This window comes from Camelina sativa, chromosome 8 (genome assembly GCF_030686135.1).
Source record: "Camelina sativa cultivar CO46 ecotype springtype chromosome 8, ASM3068613v1".
Lineage (NCBI taxonomy): Eukaryota > Viridiplantae > Streptophyta > Magnoliopsida > Brassicales > Brassicaceae > Camelina > Camelina sativa.
In genome coordinates, this window is record NC_141887.1 from 18,623,923 (window position 1) to 18,641,431 (window position 17,509).

Below are 17,509 nucleotides of genomic sequence, written 5' to 3' on the forward strand. Positions count from 1 at the left end.
ATTCAAAAAAAAAAAAAAAAAGCGATCCTCCACATCTATCTCTACTGCTTTTGTTTTAGTTGTTTGCTTAGCTTTGTCCAGTTATTTCTGGGTCCTCCTCTCATAGAGTGTAAAACTTTTAATTATTTAATCAATTTCAGTTTGCCCAAAACAAAAAAATTGACTCTTTGGTTTCGTGAGCAATCAAGACTGACGAAGTAATTAAGAAATGTTTTATATCTGAAAATTGACTCTTTGTTTTGTGTGGTTATTATTCATTACCTCTCGGAAATATAATAAATAAATAAATAATTACGAATTACATAGGTTGTTCTAGTAACATCTCTTACTTGTTCTAGTAACATCTCTTACTTGTTCCATTTCCGGTGAACAACAACGACAATATTAGCTAAAGTTGCAGAAGAAGATATGTTAAAGATGACTACAAAATTACAATAATATCTTTCATTAAAACAGATTTATGGACGTACACTAAGCAAAAGAATGTTATGTACGTACACTAATCTCAAGAACGTTATGTACGTACACCAAACTGCAACATACATTAAACAAAAAAAACGTTATGTACCTACACCCAAACTGCAACATGCATAGCTTATATTTTTGACACCTCTATAACTATGTTCAACGGTGGGTTTGACACTTCTATAACTATGCTCAACGGTGGGTTTATTTGTAATTGTGAGAATATGGTGAGAGAATATGATATTGCACCTTTTAGTTATACATATCTTTATGTGTGATTGTTTCACTTATCTCCCTAACTAGTCTCAAAGAAGATTGAATGACATAATTCGCTTTATGATGATTGCTATCACGTTTCTCACATAAGTACTTGTTTTGAATGTTACATTAAAATAGCTTGTGTACGTACATGTTTTGAATGTTTTGTTTGTAAACAATTTGTGTGTTCATATGTACGTATGCGTTCATAACTTGTGTACGTATGCGTTCATATGTACATACACGTTTAAATGTACGTACACGTTCGATTTTAGGTTTAATGAACCCGAAATTACCAGAATATCCTCGTCTTCTACCTCTAACATACGACTGAAAACCCTAATTTCCTCTGCCTCACTTTATTTTTTCACGACTTATGTCTATTTTTTTGGTTTCACTTGTGGGGTTTTTACTCAACTATTATAGATTTTCAACTCAACATCTGATTTCTAACTTAAAAACATATAAAAAGTGAGTTATATAGATCCCCCTATAAGTCTATCGCAACTCTATACTGTCTTTGCTTGCTCAAACAAATTCGTATTATTCTGGTACGACTTACAGCTGTCACATATCTGTTAAGGACTAAGTCTGTCAAATAAATCTGTTGCAACGGGTCATTAGTCTACCATAAATATCTTCCCTACCTTTTAAGTCTATCGATCTACCCCACTCAAAAAATAAGTCTATCATCAAAGGCAATTTCTCTACCAACTTAATCTAACGAAATCAAATATCTATCTAATTAATCTACCATACACATAAGTGTACCATCACTACAACTAAGTATACCAATTATATCTATCGTATCCCTTCACTCTGCCACCTTAATATACCAACTATATCTACCATCTTTATGTACCAGAGTTTCGTACCATCAAACAACCGGTAGACTTTCTCTCAGTTCCCAATGTTTTTTATTTTCCACTAATGGCATTAGCCGTAATTGCGTTTTTTCTCAATACTAGTTTCAGGGGTATAATGGGTACAGAATTTATTCTAGTAATTACCAACAATTTCGTACTACACAAGTAATAAGGAAGCTTTTATGTAATATTATAGTAACTCTCCCTTTTTTTATTTACCTTTTGTGAGAGATATATTAGTGTAGTTTGAATTTGTGCTTCTTTTTTTTTTTGCAGTTTATACAAATTTAACCACATAATTGTTATATAATATTTTTTTTGTTGTTATAAAAGTTATTATTTGTAAAAGTACATAGACATGTTTTTACTTTAGTCTCGTTTTGTGTATTATTTAATATTATTAGGGGCATTTGTAAAAATACCATTTTGCAAAAATACTTTCTCTTATTGTCCATTTTTAATAATATATTCTTTCAATATACAAAATGACTAAATTATAAACTCTAGACTCCAAATACTAAATCATACTCCTTAAAACTATACCCTAAGGTAAAATAGAGAATCAAAACCTAAAACAAAATCTACAAATCAATTTAACACATTGTAACTATGCAAAAGAGGAAAAAAATGAAAATAACCAAAAAAATGATATTTTTGAGAAGGAGTATCTATAAAAGGGTATTACTAACATTTTCTCATATTATTATACTTATATTGAATAGCATAGCAATTAGGTTGATTGTCAAAGTAATTTTTAAGTCACTGGTTTTAACTAAAATATAAAACCTTCAATTCTGGAACTTAAATATTGTTCAACTTATCATTAAACTAAAATCACTATCAACACTAATCTCAAATTTTATTTTATTTACTTGTTGTGGGAGATATATTAGTGTAGCTTGATTTTATGGTGTATTATTTTTGTAGTTTATACAAATTTAATCACATAATTTTTATATATTTTTTTTTTGTTCAGAGAGAAGTTATTTTTTTTTTCTTTTTTCTAAAATCTCTAAAATCTAATTGTTTTGTTTTTGTTTGATAATAATTCCATGTAACTCAATATACACATACATAGTTTTACTTTAGTTTGGTTTGTGTTATTCGTGGTTAATCTTAATTTATATTCTATTTGTATTATATTATTATTTTATTTGTATTATATTTATATTTGACAAATATTATACTTTACTAATATGATACATATGTTGAATTGATTTTGTTATTATACTTTGTTAACATTAGTATATTTTTAAAAGTTAGAAATGATATATTAATTTATTTTAAATTTCAGCTATGATTTTAAACCTTTGTTTTTGGAAAATATTATTATTATACTTGGTTAACATTAGTATATTTTAAAAAAATAGAAATAATTTATTAATTTATTTTAAATTTAAGCTATAATTTTAAACCTTTTTTTTTGGAAAATATTGATACGACATACAATGATTAATATACTTAGTTGATATTATTAGTTCTTTGAAAATTGTAAATGATTTATTAATGAGAATTTGTTATAAATGCCCTTTTTAAGATACCCTTATTCAAAAATACTTTTTTATGAACATTTTTATTTTTGCCCTCTTTTACACAGTTACAATATGTTAAATTATATTTTTTTAAATTATTTTTAGGTTTGGGTTCTCTATTTTTACATTTAGGGTATAGTTTTTAGGGGGTAGGGTTTAGTATTTGGGTTTCAAGTTTAGAATTTTTTATTTTATATATTAAAAAGGGGTATTTTTGAAAATGGATACCATGAAAGGGTATTTTTGAAAAGTGACATAGAAAAATGGTATTTTTGAAAATCCCCTTTAATTAATTTAGTTTAAATTTAGGCTGTAAATTTAAATATATTTTTTTTCCAAAATTATCGATGATTTATATTAGAACTTATAATTTAATTGGTTACATAATTTAAATGATGTGTTAGTTCCTAAAAATCTAGAAATACTGATGTGGAACAAGAATTAATTATTATTGGCTGAGAGATATAAACTGTATTAATGAAATGGTTTCATTGGTAAGCAAATAAGCTGATATGTCAGCTCCTCCTTCAACTAAAAAGCTGATGTGTCAATAATGGTATTGACTAGCATTGCAATCAACACCAAATTTAAGATAGATTAAATATCATAAAAATATCCTAATAATGATAATTCCTAACAATTCAAAATTTTTAATTAAACTCTAGAGGAATTGGTTATGTGCTGCTCAAACAATTTTGCCTTAGGAAGAAAGGAATAGTAAATAATGGGACACGAAGCTGAAAAAAGGTTACGTAGAAGCTTGCACATACAGATGGAAGTATACACTACAATAAAAAGTGTATATTGGTATCATTATAACGGTCATCTTATTATATAAAGTTAGATTTTGAAAATTAGTCATTAACAAAATTTTGACACGTGTTAAGTTATTAACCTGAGATTTTGACAAATGTAAAAGTTAATATTTAATAGGAGAGATTTGAGATGATGACAAAAAACAAAAAATTGTTTAAAACAATATTAATAATATAAAAAGATAATTATAAAATAATACAAAAATAATCATTTAAAAAAATATATAAAGAGATTATATAATTCATAAAATTTGAAAATTATAACATGATTTACTTTTTTAATTTTAATTTATTAATTCAACAAAAAATAGAAAAGGGATTAGAGAAATGTACAGTTAATTATTAATTCTGAAAAATGTAAATACTCACTTATATATAAATATAGACCGTCTCACATATTTTATCTAACAAAATAAGTTATTAAAAAAACTGCTTTAAACTTTGTTCTATTGGTAAAAAAGTTTCAATCGGAAACTAAATTTTCCTTATTTTTTTAACCAAAACTTTCTCCTACTTTCTCTTTTTTTTTTTCAGTTTGGAATAGGTAAGATTAATACGTTGACCCAAAAAAAATGTAAGATTAATATATGCGTCTTCTTTTTCTAATACTGTATTTGAAATTTTTTACTGTAGTATTTTTAGATTGTTTTATTGAATTTATACTGTTGTGATAATACATCATTGATTATTATACAATGTAATATATTTTTTATTCAAGAAGTTTTTTGAACCAACAACTTTAGTGATTAAATAAATTATGCAAAAGTGAAAATAAATAGACATATAATAGTTGGCTTAATGAGTTTATATAAATATTTTCCTAGGTGGTGAAAAAGAATATATTTGTAACATATAATATACTTAGGTGTAAAACAAAATACAATTTTAATGGTAACATACATCAAAAATTTGTAAATGGATATAAATTAGTGTATTATAGCAAAAACATTTTTTTATAAATAACGTATAACAAATTTTGATATATTTTTGTTAAATTTAATTTCATCTACAAAACTTTAAAACCCGCACATCGGGCGGTCCTTATCTAGTAATATATAAATATTTCGTCACAAAATTTTCATTGTGACAAAAATGATACGATTTTCTTAACATCACAATAAAATGATTACAAATCTATATAGATCTCAAAATAATCATAATCTTTTGTGACAATTGTTAATGGACTTGTGATGATAATCAAATAGTCATAAAACGACATAATTCGTGATAGATAATATTATCACTAACCACAAAATGTGAAAAAAAATTTGTCACATATTAATCTATATATATATATATATATAGTTAACTTTGCTCACTTCTCCTTCCTCCACATCAACATCCACCTAATCAATTTTTTGTTTTTTTTGCATAAAAAAATACTATTTTTAATATTCATTCATTGCATATTTATTACTTATAATTAATAACTGTAAAAAATAAATAAAAAACAAAATAACTATAATTAATTAAATTTTAAAATAGTGTAAACAATAATATAATTTTTTAACCTCCGGATAAGGCCCCAGGGAGGTTACCGAGCAGGAGATTAAACAAGCATTATTTATGATGCATCCGGATAAGGCCCCCGGTCCGGATGGTATGACTGATCTTTTCTACCAGAAAGCATGGGCCACAGTTAAAGCAGATTTGGTCTTAGTGGTCAATTTCTTCTTGCAGAATGGGGATTTTGACAAACGTTTAAATGTGACAAACATATGTCTTATCCCTAAGGTGGATAAGCCAACGAGGATGACGGAGTTAAGCCCCATCAGCATATGTAATGTGGGGTATAAAATTATTTCGAAGGTTCTGTGCCAGCGTTTACGCACTATTTTACTGTCCCTCATCTCGGAAACGCAGTCGGCATTTGTGGAGGGTCGGTTGATTTCGGATAACATTTTGATTGCTCAAGAAATGTTTCATGGGCTGCGAACTAATCCTTCTTGTAAGGGGAAGTTCATGGCTATCAAAACGGACATGAGCAATGCCTATGATCGGGTGGAGTGGTCTTTTGTTGATCACCTACTTCGTCGATTTGGATTCTGTGATAAGTGGGTAGCCTGGATTATGTGTTGTGTCACATCAGTTCAATATAAGGTCATGATTAATGGTCAGGCACAGGGATCCATCACTCCTTCCAGGAGGCTGCGTCAGGGGGATCCTTTGTCGCCCTATCTTTTCATTCTGTGCACAAAGGTACTCTTTGCACAGTTTCAGAAGGTCGAACAGATGAAACTTCTTACCGGCTTCAAGGTTTCGACTGCTAGTCCAGCCATCTCCCATCTTTTGTTTGCTTATGACAGTCTTTTTTTCTGTCGGGCCACGCGGGAACAATGTGAGGTGGTCTTAGGAATCCTGCGAAAGTACGAACGAGTTTCTGGTCAACAAATCAATTTTCAGAAATCTTCAGTCCAGTTTGGTCATACTGTGGATAATGATTTGCGAGAAGTTTTAAAAGGGGTTTTGGGGATCACAAATTTGGGTGGCATGGGATCTTACTTCGGGATTCCGGAAAGCCTGGGTGGGGCTAAGACGAAATTTTTTTCGTTTGTTCAGGACAAATTGCAAGCAAGAGCAAGTGGATGGTCGGCTAGACTGTTATCGAAGGGCGGAAAAGAGATTATGATTAAATCTGTCGCTACAGCGGTGCCTACTTTTGTCATGTCGTGTTTTCAGTTGCGTAAGAAGGTTACGCGGAAATTGATGAGTGCGATTCTAATTTCTGGTGGAGCTCGTCTGCACAGTCCAGCAGGTTACATTGGGTGGCGTGGGATAAGTTGTGTCATGCTAAAGATGCAGGGGGTATGGGTTTTCGGTGCCTGGATGATTATAACACCGCTCTGCTGGCAAAGCAGCTTTGGCGTTTACTCACTGTTCCGAATTCACTTTTTGCACGGGTATTTAAAGGACGCTACTATCGACATTCTGATCCATTGGATCCAATTAAATCGTATTCGCCGTCTTATGGGTGGCGAAGTATAGTTTTTGCTCGCTCTCTGGTTAATAAAGGACTTATTAAACGGGTAGGATCTGGTGCGGCCATCTCTGTATGGACTGACCCATTGATCCCTGCTCAATCCCCGAGACCAGCATTGAGTACAGGGTTACCTTTTGATCCAATGCTCCGCGTTACAAATCTTATTGATAGGAGTTCCAATTCCTGGGATATGGTCCAGCTTACGGCTACGTTTGTACCGGAAGATGTGGCTATAATATCTGCTTTACCACTGCGACAACCGGATAAACCAGACTTGTTGGGATGGCATTTTACTAAGTCTGGTAAATACTCGGTTAAATCAGGGTATCACACTCTTCGCTCTCACTCGATCGCTTCAGCCGGTCCGAAGATTTTTGGACCGACTTTGGTACCCCTTCAAGCCTTTGTGTGGAAAATTCGGTGTCTTCCAAAACTTTGGCACTTCATGTGGCAAGTGCTTTCGGATTGTGTGGCGGTTACCGCTAATCTACGAAAACGTGGTTTGAGTTGTGATTCTACATGTGGGCTCTGTGGTATTGGGGAGGAGACGATTAATCATACCCTCTTTGATTGTCGCCCAGCTTGTCAGGTTTGGGCCTTGTCACAGTTTCCGACGGCTCAGGGTGTTTTCCCCTCGGAATCAATTTTCACAAATATGGATTTTCTTTTCTAGAGATTCCCAAATGTTCAAAATCAGGAATATTTTCCATGGATTTTGTGGTATGTCTGGAAGGCCCAAAATGATAAGCTTTTTAGTAATATGGACTCCAATCCCCTAGCCATCTTGCGGTTAGCGGAGGATCAAGCAAAAGCATGGGCTCTGGCTCAGACGGATGATGTGGTCTTAGCACCGGCTATTGCCGGTACGGCGGTACCCTGTGGGAGGATGAGTTTTGGGGTTTCTAGGCCTTTCTCAAGTTATGTTTGTTATGTTGATGGTTCGTGGAAAGCAACAGATCTTTTTGCGGGAAGAGGATGGTTTTGCACGTCGCCTTGGGACGATGCCCCCACCATGGGTGCTGCCAACTTTCGCCGCAGTCTCTCTCCTCTTCATTCCGAGGTTGAAGCCCTTATCTGGGCTATGCGATGCATGATTGGAGTGGATAATCAATCTGTCGTTTTCCTCACCTACTGCTCTGACTTAGTGAAGATGGTGTCTTCGCCTTCTGAGTGGCCAGCTTTTACACCCTATTTGGAGGACATCCAGGCGGATAGAAAGGAGTTTGTCTCCTTCTCCCTAGTTTATGTCTCTCGCTCCCAGAATGGTAAAGCGGATAATCTGGCGCGACGTGTTCGCACTGTTCCGCACCTAGTTACCTATGTAAACAATGTAACTTCGTATTGTCTCATTTGAGCCAATCTTGTACTCTGTTGTCAAAAAAAATAATAATAATATAATATAATTTTTTAGTAAATAATAAAAATAATAACTATCTAAAAATAAATTAAGTAAAATAAATGAAAATTTTAAAATAGTAAAAATAATAATATAAATTTGTTTTAGTAATAATGTTATTATTAAAATTATAACCAAAAAAATGATTATATTCCAAAATTTAGAATGGGTTAATGAGTTTTATAATGTAAGTAAGATTTTAATGTATGGTGGAGTAAAAAAAACAAGTTATGTAATTGTATTTATAAAAATCGAAACATGAAAATAAAACTGAAGTGAAACATGAAAATAGCTTCTCTTAATCTACCTTAATAAATCTAAATATGTGATTCTCATACTAGAATTCCAACTTACACATATACTATACCACAGATTAAATCTAACAAAGCACTTTTTTCTTTGTAGCGCAAAACACTTAAAATTTAAATGATTTAATTTTAATATTATATTCAAATCTATCAAAGGCTAATTTTATTACATATAATAATAAAAATTACTATCTCTTTTTTTTTTTTTTTAATTTTGTTATCGTTAAATAAAAAAAAATTGGTAGTGATATCTAATTTTCAAAATCTCAATATTACGATCATTTGAAATTTTTAGTTTTATTATATAACATGTATAATGACATTATCTAAACTGTTTCTCATAAAAAGTTGGACAAGAAATAGAGGTAAAGAGACAATAGTATAAAATTTGATGGTTAAATTTTATTGTGGCTTTCAAATATCAAATAACAAATTCAAATTCAACGCTCTATTTATTTTAAATATTGGGACACTAATTAATGGGTACGGGAAAGAAACGTGTAATTCAGAAAATAAAAAACATTATCTAAACTATTCTTGACAAAATACAGGACGAGAATTTTGGAAACACGAATTCAAGCAGACCATATGCAGACATACTATTTACTCATGTGAATTATGCGGAATGAGGTTTTTTCGCGTCAAAAAAATTTTAAATGTTCCAAGCAGACAAATTAGACGGGTTTGATCGCTTCACAATTATATTTAGGTCATTTGGAAATTCTACGATACGCAATGGGATGGGTATGGACAAGTAGGCATGAACACGGGTACAATTACGGTTTGTTAATTATCGGTTATGGTTATATACGGTTGCAGTTATTTGATGAAATTATACCGTTGATATTATTTGATGAAATAATACGGTTAATAGTATTTATTTTTAGTTGATATGCTCTTTCAGTGTAATTATATATCTATATATCATACTGTTCATATTAAATAAATAATTATTACTCTATTTTATTATATCTTAAAAATAGTGACGGTAAATTTTTTTATAGTTTAACTATTCGGTTGACCAACAGTTTTGATACGATTACGGTAATTAATAGTTTCAATTAATATAAATTTAACCATATATTTACGATCAACAATTAAGGTTTCTAAATGTTATATACGGTTTCAGTCCAAAATACGGTTATGGTTTAGTTTTGATCATGCCTAAAGACAAGATCACTCTCTCTCTCATTTTCTTTTTATTTAGTTGTCTTCTTTATAGACATTAAAAAAATCATCATTCATTTGTGTCTATTTGGAAGTGAAACTAAACCGAATATCAAAACTGCCATGCATTCAAACTATGTATGCTATACCAAATAAATATTTTAAGTTAATAAAAATTAAATTTATAAACAGAGAATACATATATTCTGTCTAAACCTATAATAATAAATATAGTTGAATATGTAACTGTTTAAAGAGAACGGTTACGGGACGAAATTTTTTTATGCATACAGAACAAGACGAGTATCCCGTGCTAAAATATATACATCTAGGTTAAATACGTGAAATAATAAAACTGAAGCTGAATCCAAATTTGATTTAACACCCCTAAACAAACGGTTGGAAATGTTTGGATTAGTTTATAATAATATATACATAATATTAATTAACTAAATTAATCTTAATTAATTTTAATTTTTTCTTATGTATATCACTCATGTAGGTGTGAGTAGTAGAGGTTTAATTGAAATTTTTTGCCAATTTTAAAAATATTTTTGCAAATATAACCCCGCACGTACCATGTATAAGTCACTGATCCGTAACATGTTGCGACCAAAGTATGGTCACTAATCCATCATAATTAATGATTCGATTATAGTCATACATTCTTCACAATTTGATCATTTTTGTGACTTTTTTTCTTATTGCACTTGTAACAAATTGTCACCTAACTAGAAAAGTGAAACCACAAACGGTTCCAGTTTTATTTTTTTAATGAACAACAATCGCCATGTTTTTTTAAAATATAGAACAATAGAATAAATCATTAAAAGTTTAAAAAATAACCAGCAAAAGATATATTTACATAACAAACTAACATCCAAACACAAAGTTAATCCACAAACACAACCTAAAAAAAATACAAACTAACAACCAAACACAAAGGTAATACACAAACACAACTTAAAGAAAATACAAACTAAACAATAGCAAAGATAAATAGAAACCATAATAACTAGATAAAGTGGAAAGAGCAGTCTTGGACCTCTTGGTGGTGGAGTTGGATCTAGACATTTTGACTTGCAAAAGCCTCAATAAGTTTTTTCTATAACTTCAAGTCTTTTCTGAATTTGCTTATTTTTCTTCGTGACTCTTTCTAAGATCAGTTTCCATCTCTTCTAGTCGATGTGTTATCGTCTCTTGGTTTACTTGAAGAGGCACCACAGATGGTAAAGGTTCACTTAGCGGTCCAAATCCAAATATATGACTTTGTTTAGATGATCCCGCAACCTAGAAAGAAAGACCAAATGCATAAGCACAAACACTACAAAATAACAAAATAAATGAGCTAAAATTACGCATCACAAATTCACGAGAAACGCACTATCCACGACATTATACATAAACGAGCCTATACAAAAATTAATCACAAATATTTGATCTCATGTGTAGGGAAGAAAACGCTTCGTTAGGAATACCAAGAAGCTGGGTCTAGGTAGGGCATATATAAATCAATCGGTGTTAGATCTTAATGTGACCTCTAAATCTGGATCAGCTAACCGAACATCAAAAATGGTGGATAAATAACTACAAACACCTCGTCATGTCGTCATACTACAAAATCCTCATCATGATAGCAAATAACAACACAAAGGAAGTTCATGAAAAGAAACTTAACTCAAGTTGAGGGTAGGAACAACACCACACGCTTGGTAGGAGTTGAATACCAACCAGTCGCCATTCGCCAAATAGACTGAAGTTGGTTACCTTGAAACGATATTTTCTTCATGTTTGAGGAAAGTTAAGGAGGCATGCAATTGAACGACTATCTATGTAGCTCCACCAGTACGATTTAATATCCTATACTAGAAAAAACCCACACGATGCTTGGGTAAAAAAATATAGTAAAACATACAATATTTTATAAATAAAATATATTAACATATATTTAGTTATGAAAAATACTTACGTTCATTCACTTTTAGAGGTGAATGCTTGTAATCACCTCTTTCTCTCTCGACCAATCATAATTTTTTATCTAATTTTTATTAAAAAATAAATCAACATAAAATTAAAATGCAAAACAAAAAAATGAAACAAATTATGTATACTTTTAATTATAAAAAGTTAAATATTGGCTTCGTTTAGATTTTACAATTAAACGAGGTTATATATTGGTTTGGGTTTATAAATAAGAATTATGGTTTAGATTTCACAAATAAAACGAAATTATATGGCAGTTTGAGTTTACAAATGAGGTGATTAGAATTTAGATTTTACAATTAAAACAAAATTATATGTCGGTTTGAGTTTACAAATGAGGTGGTTAGGGTTTAGATTTTACAATTAGAACAAAATTATATGTCGGTTTGGATTTAAAAATGGAGATGGTTAAGGTTTATATTTTACAATTAGGACGAAATTATATTTTAGTTTAGGTTTACAAATGAGATGGTTAGGATTTGGATTTTATAAGTAGAACGAAATTATATATCGGTTTGGTTTTACAAATAAGGTGGTTAGAGTTTAGTTTTTACAATTAGAACGAAATTATATATCGGTTTGGTTATAAAAGAGCGGTTTGAGTTTTTTATTTTACAATTATGTGTACAAAATTTTGTTTCTTCCCTTGATACTCTTTGTTATGATTTTACCTAAGTCAATATATTTCATTTGTGGAAAAAAAAAACATTCCCAAGTATTGTCCTTTAGTTATTCTAAGATTCATTCAAAGATAATGAGCAAAAATATTGTAACTAAGATAATTACTAGGAAAATTGTTAATAGAAAATTTGTTAGAAATACCTTTTTTGCTTAAAATAAGATACAAAGGATACTAGTAGATTTTTTTTATTTTTTGGCGGGAAAATTTTTCAATTTTGGTGATTGTACATTTAGCTGTCACTCAAAAAAGTGTAATTTAGTCATTTTATAAATAAAGAATGGTAGTTTTAAAAATGGTCAACATGGAGAGGTATTTTTGAAAATGAGCATAGAAAAATATGCATTTTTATAATATTGTAATTATGAGAAAATAAAATTTATTAATTTATTACCCACATAAATTTAATTTTTCAAACCCGCCGATGTTGAACATTAAAACACACATTTGCTTCTTCGTAGATTTAGTAATATATCTTCGTTTTTTAAAATTCAAATAAAAAATTCAGAAAATTCTATATAGTTATTTATCATTTGTATTATATGATAATTCAAAACAATCTTTAAATGAAATAAAGAAAGATAATTATTAATTTAAAATTTTAAAATCTTCCAAATATAATTATTAAAAATAATCATATTGTATACTTAGATATAAATTCTTACTTTTTAAAATTACAATTGGTTTACAATTTTTAAAAATTAATCAGTAATTTTCGTCCCTAATTAATTAGGGAGAGAAAATAATTTTTTTTGAAACTAATTACTATTTAAAAGATTTTATTAGTCTAATATTAAAATTATATTTTTACTCTTAATAAAAATTAAACATTTGTCATAAGACCAATGACATAACAATGTGATTTTTTAGACTTTATAAAGTTAGTTTTATTTTTATACTTCTCAAATAATATAGTAGGATTTATTAACAATCTTAGATTCTTTTGTTTTAATTGAATAAACACATAACTTTTATTTATTTAATAAAAGTCTAAATTCAATAACCAGATTTGTTAAGATTTTAAATGACTATTTACAAATCACAAACTAATAATACTAAACTATAATAGAGTTTAACAAAATATTGATCTAATAACAAAATCTTCAGCGCATCTAATTCAGACTCTTTAACTTATTCTTGCTCATAGTTTGAGTGGTTTGTGAGAACATAATAAGTTAAACACCTAGTTTAGGTCTAGATCTGAAAGTGTACTCGAGTGTGGTTAAACTTAAACAAATGCGATTGTGCTATGAATAATCAGCTAAATTAAGAATTTTGACTTCAATTATTACACTAGTTTCTTGAAAGTAGAATGATTCATCAAACCAACGATCCCTTATTGACTACATTATCAAACTGGTTCTTTTGTCTTAATTGCCAAATACATTCTCAACGTTTTTGTATAGGTCAACAATTATAGACTCATGGAGCCCTTAGCAGCTCAAGACTAAGATGCTTGGTGGCAACTACCACGCAACTCAGGAGTTCTTCAAGCAATATGGATGGACAAACAGTGGCGATATCGAGGCAAAGTACACTTCAGAAGCTGCTCATTCGTATAGCCAGATTCTTGCTAAGGAAGTTACTGAAGCCATGGCGGAAGAAACTAGTACTGCTCTACCTCCAAAAGCCACCGGTGCCACTTCTTCCCCTAAAAAAGCTTCTTATACAGTTGTTCACAGTACGTTTAGGAAACGTATATGTGTAAAAGGGACGAGAAAAATTGGTAGTTTTGGTGCACCAACTACTACAAAGGTAAGTCTCCTGTTCTTTTGCTCGTCGAAAGTTATTGGTCAGACACGTGTTTTAGTGAAAGTCTGAAACAGAGATAGCATCCAATTACAATCATATTCTAACTAACCTGATTACTAGGTTGAAGAATCAGATGAAGCAGGAAAGAAGTTTTCAAACGCCAATTCCATATCCTCTGCTCAGTTTTTCGGTGATCAGAAATTCTAAAGTAGCACTGAAACGGGTACTGTGACTAGAAACGGGGACGGGAAACAGCAAAGTAAACTTGAATCAAAAATTTTACCTCAGAAGTTCTCGGTAAGTTGATTTGCCATCATGATCATGTGGAACACTTGCTGCGTTATGATTTTGATGAATGTTTGATTTGTTATTATTAGAACCAATATCCCACATTGACTAAAGAAGTAAATATTGGGTAATATATAAGGTTCATGTACCACTACACTCATTGCCAATTGGTTGGATGTCCATGAATCCTAATAGTTATGTTCACAAGTTAAGATTGCTTTCTCATCGCTAGTGGGCACAACGATGGAGCTCGGAACTTTGTGCTGATCATGGTCTAAAAGAGTAAGAAACGAATATAAGTTGTTGTTGGGATAAGGATACTACAATTGGTCTTTGTTTGGAGATTAAAAGAAATAGTGAATTTAAAATGTATAAATATAATGAGATTTTTTTTTTTTTGGAATGTGCACTAGTGTATTTCCCAAGAGACCAGGAAATCCTAATGTTATCAATGCCCTCCGTAGGGATGTGACAGATTTGATGCAGAAATTACGTAGCCCACAAGCTCCAAATGATATATTTGATGCAAAAATTACGTAGCCCACAAGCAATATAAGAGAGAGTGAGCTTAATAAAATATAAAAATGATTTATTTAAACTTAATAAAGAGTTTAAAATTATAAATATTTAAAAATTTTAAATAATATAGACGAGTTATGAAAATATATATATATATAAAATGCCCTTTTTAATTATTACAATCTGTAGGATTATTTTGACAATTTTTTTTCTTTTAATAAAATTATTTAGTCAATATTTCGGATCTTCTTTACTATGAGCATATACTACTAGGGGTGGGCAAAAAAATAGTAATTCGAAAAACCGAACCAAAATGAAATAAATGATTTGGTTTGGTCTAAAAATATATTTGGTTGTTATAGTTGTTAATCAAATAGTTTAGGTATGGTTTGGTTAAAAACCATAAAATCGAATGATTTTTTTTTTGGTTTTGATGAATATTTGGAGTATCTATATATAATTATCATATATGTGCACTTTATACTGTGTTTAATAATATCTTTACTATTTTTCTATTGAGATTCTAATTATTTGAATAATATTTTTTGGATTTTACATTAAAGCTTTGTGTTTTCGAAACTAGATTTAGATTCTATTATTTAACATTATGTATACCTAAATAATTAATATGTTATTTCTATTTTTTGCTGCAGGTATTGAGGATGGAAATTATAGCCAGGCCGAATACAGTAGTGGCTACAGCTGTGAACGTCAGTGCACTTGCTGTGCAGACGGCTGATGAATTTACTGCAGGTTTTGAGGATGGAGCAGAGATTCTGGCCGGACAGAATGATGTAGTGGCTGCAGCTGTGAACGTCAATGCACCTGACTTGCAGAACGCTGATGGATTTGCTGCAGATCTTGAGAATACGAGCTTTCAAGAGAGGCCAGTTAACCGAAGAAGAAGCATGTGAAGAGAGATTTCTAGAAGAGAAAAACAGGGGAGGTCAAGTATTCATTTCACCAAAGAGACAACGAGAAGAGAAGTATAGAGGAGGATGTATTCATTTCTGTCAAATATTAGTATCCCAATTCTTTGACTTTTCCTTTATTAAAGTCTATTAACAAAACGTAAAAACAAAAACAATAGATAGATAGATAGATAGAATAATTTTTTGTGACTTGTTCGGTCATATTAAACCTTTTTGTTGGGAAATTGGAGGAAGTGACCATGTGTCCCACTAAATAGATATAGAATGTGTATATTAAGAGCATTTCCAACAATTTAATTTCTACAATCAAGGTTTGAGGATCACTTACTCCAATGATATACTTTCAAATTCTTTTATTTTTATTTTGGTCATTATTGAATTAACAAGACCCGATTTATAGCCAAACTCTACTATACGGGATAACGCAACTTAGTGGAGTAGAATTCTGGTGGGGATCGATCGCAAAGGTGATGTTGTAACCACTTGACCAAAGACACTTCCCACACCTGCAAACTCTTTCTAAAATTTTCCTATTTTATATTATAGTCCATAATACTACTAATTATTAGTTATAATGATAAAGCTTTCATATATAAATACAAAGCATACAATAAAAAAATAATCAAACAAAATTAATAAATACAAAACCTTATACGATAATACAAAATAATATATAATTTTTTTAGTGCTCCCATATATGATTAATTAGTCTGTTTTTTTAAATTTATGGTTAATTTTATTGTTGTATAAAATTTGTATCTAAATGGTAAATCTATCATATATCAATAATTTCAGATTTTATTAATTTATTTGAATTTATATAGATACATTTATGTAACATCCATGAACCGGAATCCCGGTTTGGGATGTGCATCGATCGATGCACGACCAAGGCAGTTTTGTCGCAAAACGTGTTAAGCTAAACTTTGTGTTTTGGGTTAGTAATAACCCTTGTATAAAAAGAATGCTTCGACTTCCTTGGCCTCTTTTTGTCGTTTTCTGTGAGAGAAAGGAAAGAGAGAAGTGTTCATGAGGCTTTGGTGAGTTTTTGGGAGATTTGTGATTGTTCTTGAGGAGATATGCAGTTGGGATCGTTATAGAAGCTTGCTAGGAGTGTATATCTGTCTGTTTGGAGTCAGATTCTTCTTTGACAAAGGTGAGTGCAAGACCATGGCTTATCTAAGCTTGAGATTTCTCTGATTTTCGTGTTTATGTGTTATGTGGTTGATTTCTTGGCTTGTTAGAACGTTATTGTGACACTTGGGGCTTTGTGAGACTTCTTTGTGGCTTTGGATCGTGTTTTGGTAGTTTAGGAATGGAGATCCGACGAGAAGATTCGGGGAAGAACGATGCTCGGCATGTGCGTCGATCGATGCACTTTGTGGATTGATCGATGCACTGCGAGAACGATGTGATTTGACTTAGGAGCATATGTCGATGCCATGTGGAGGTGTCGATCGATGTAATTAGGAATTTCGTGAAATGTCAAGCATGCATCGGTCGACACAGTGCTGGTGTCGGTCAATGCATGGGTTGGTGTTGGTCGATGCAGTTGTCCTGGTTTGTTGT

General features: G+C 30.8%; 1 pseudogene; it reads left to right on the top strand.

Annotated features, from left to right (window-relative positions):
• Window positions 1–5,502: 5,502 nt before the first annotated feature.
• LOC104709573 (uncharacterized) lies at window positions 5,503–14,770 on the top strand (annotated as a pseudogene).
• The last annotated feature ends 2,739 nt before the right edge of the window (window positions 14,771–17,509 follow it).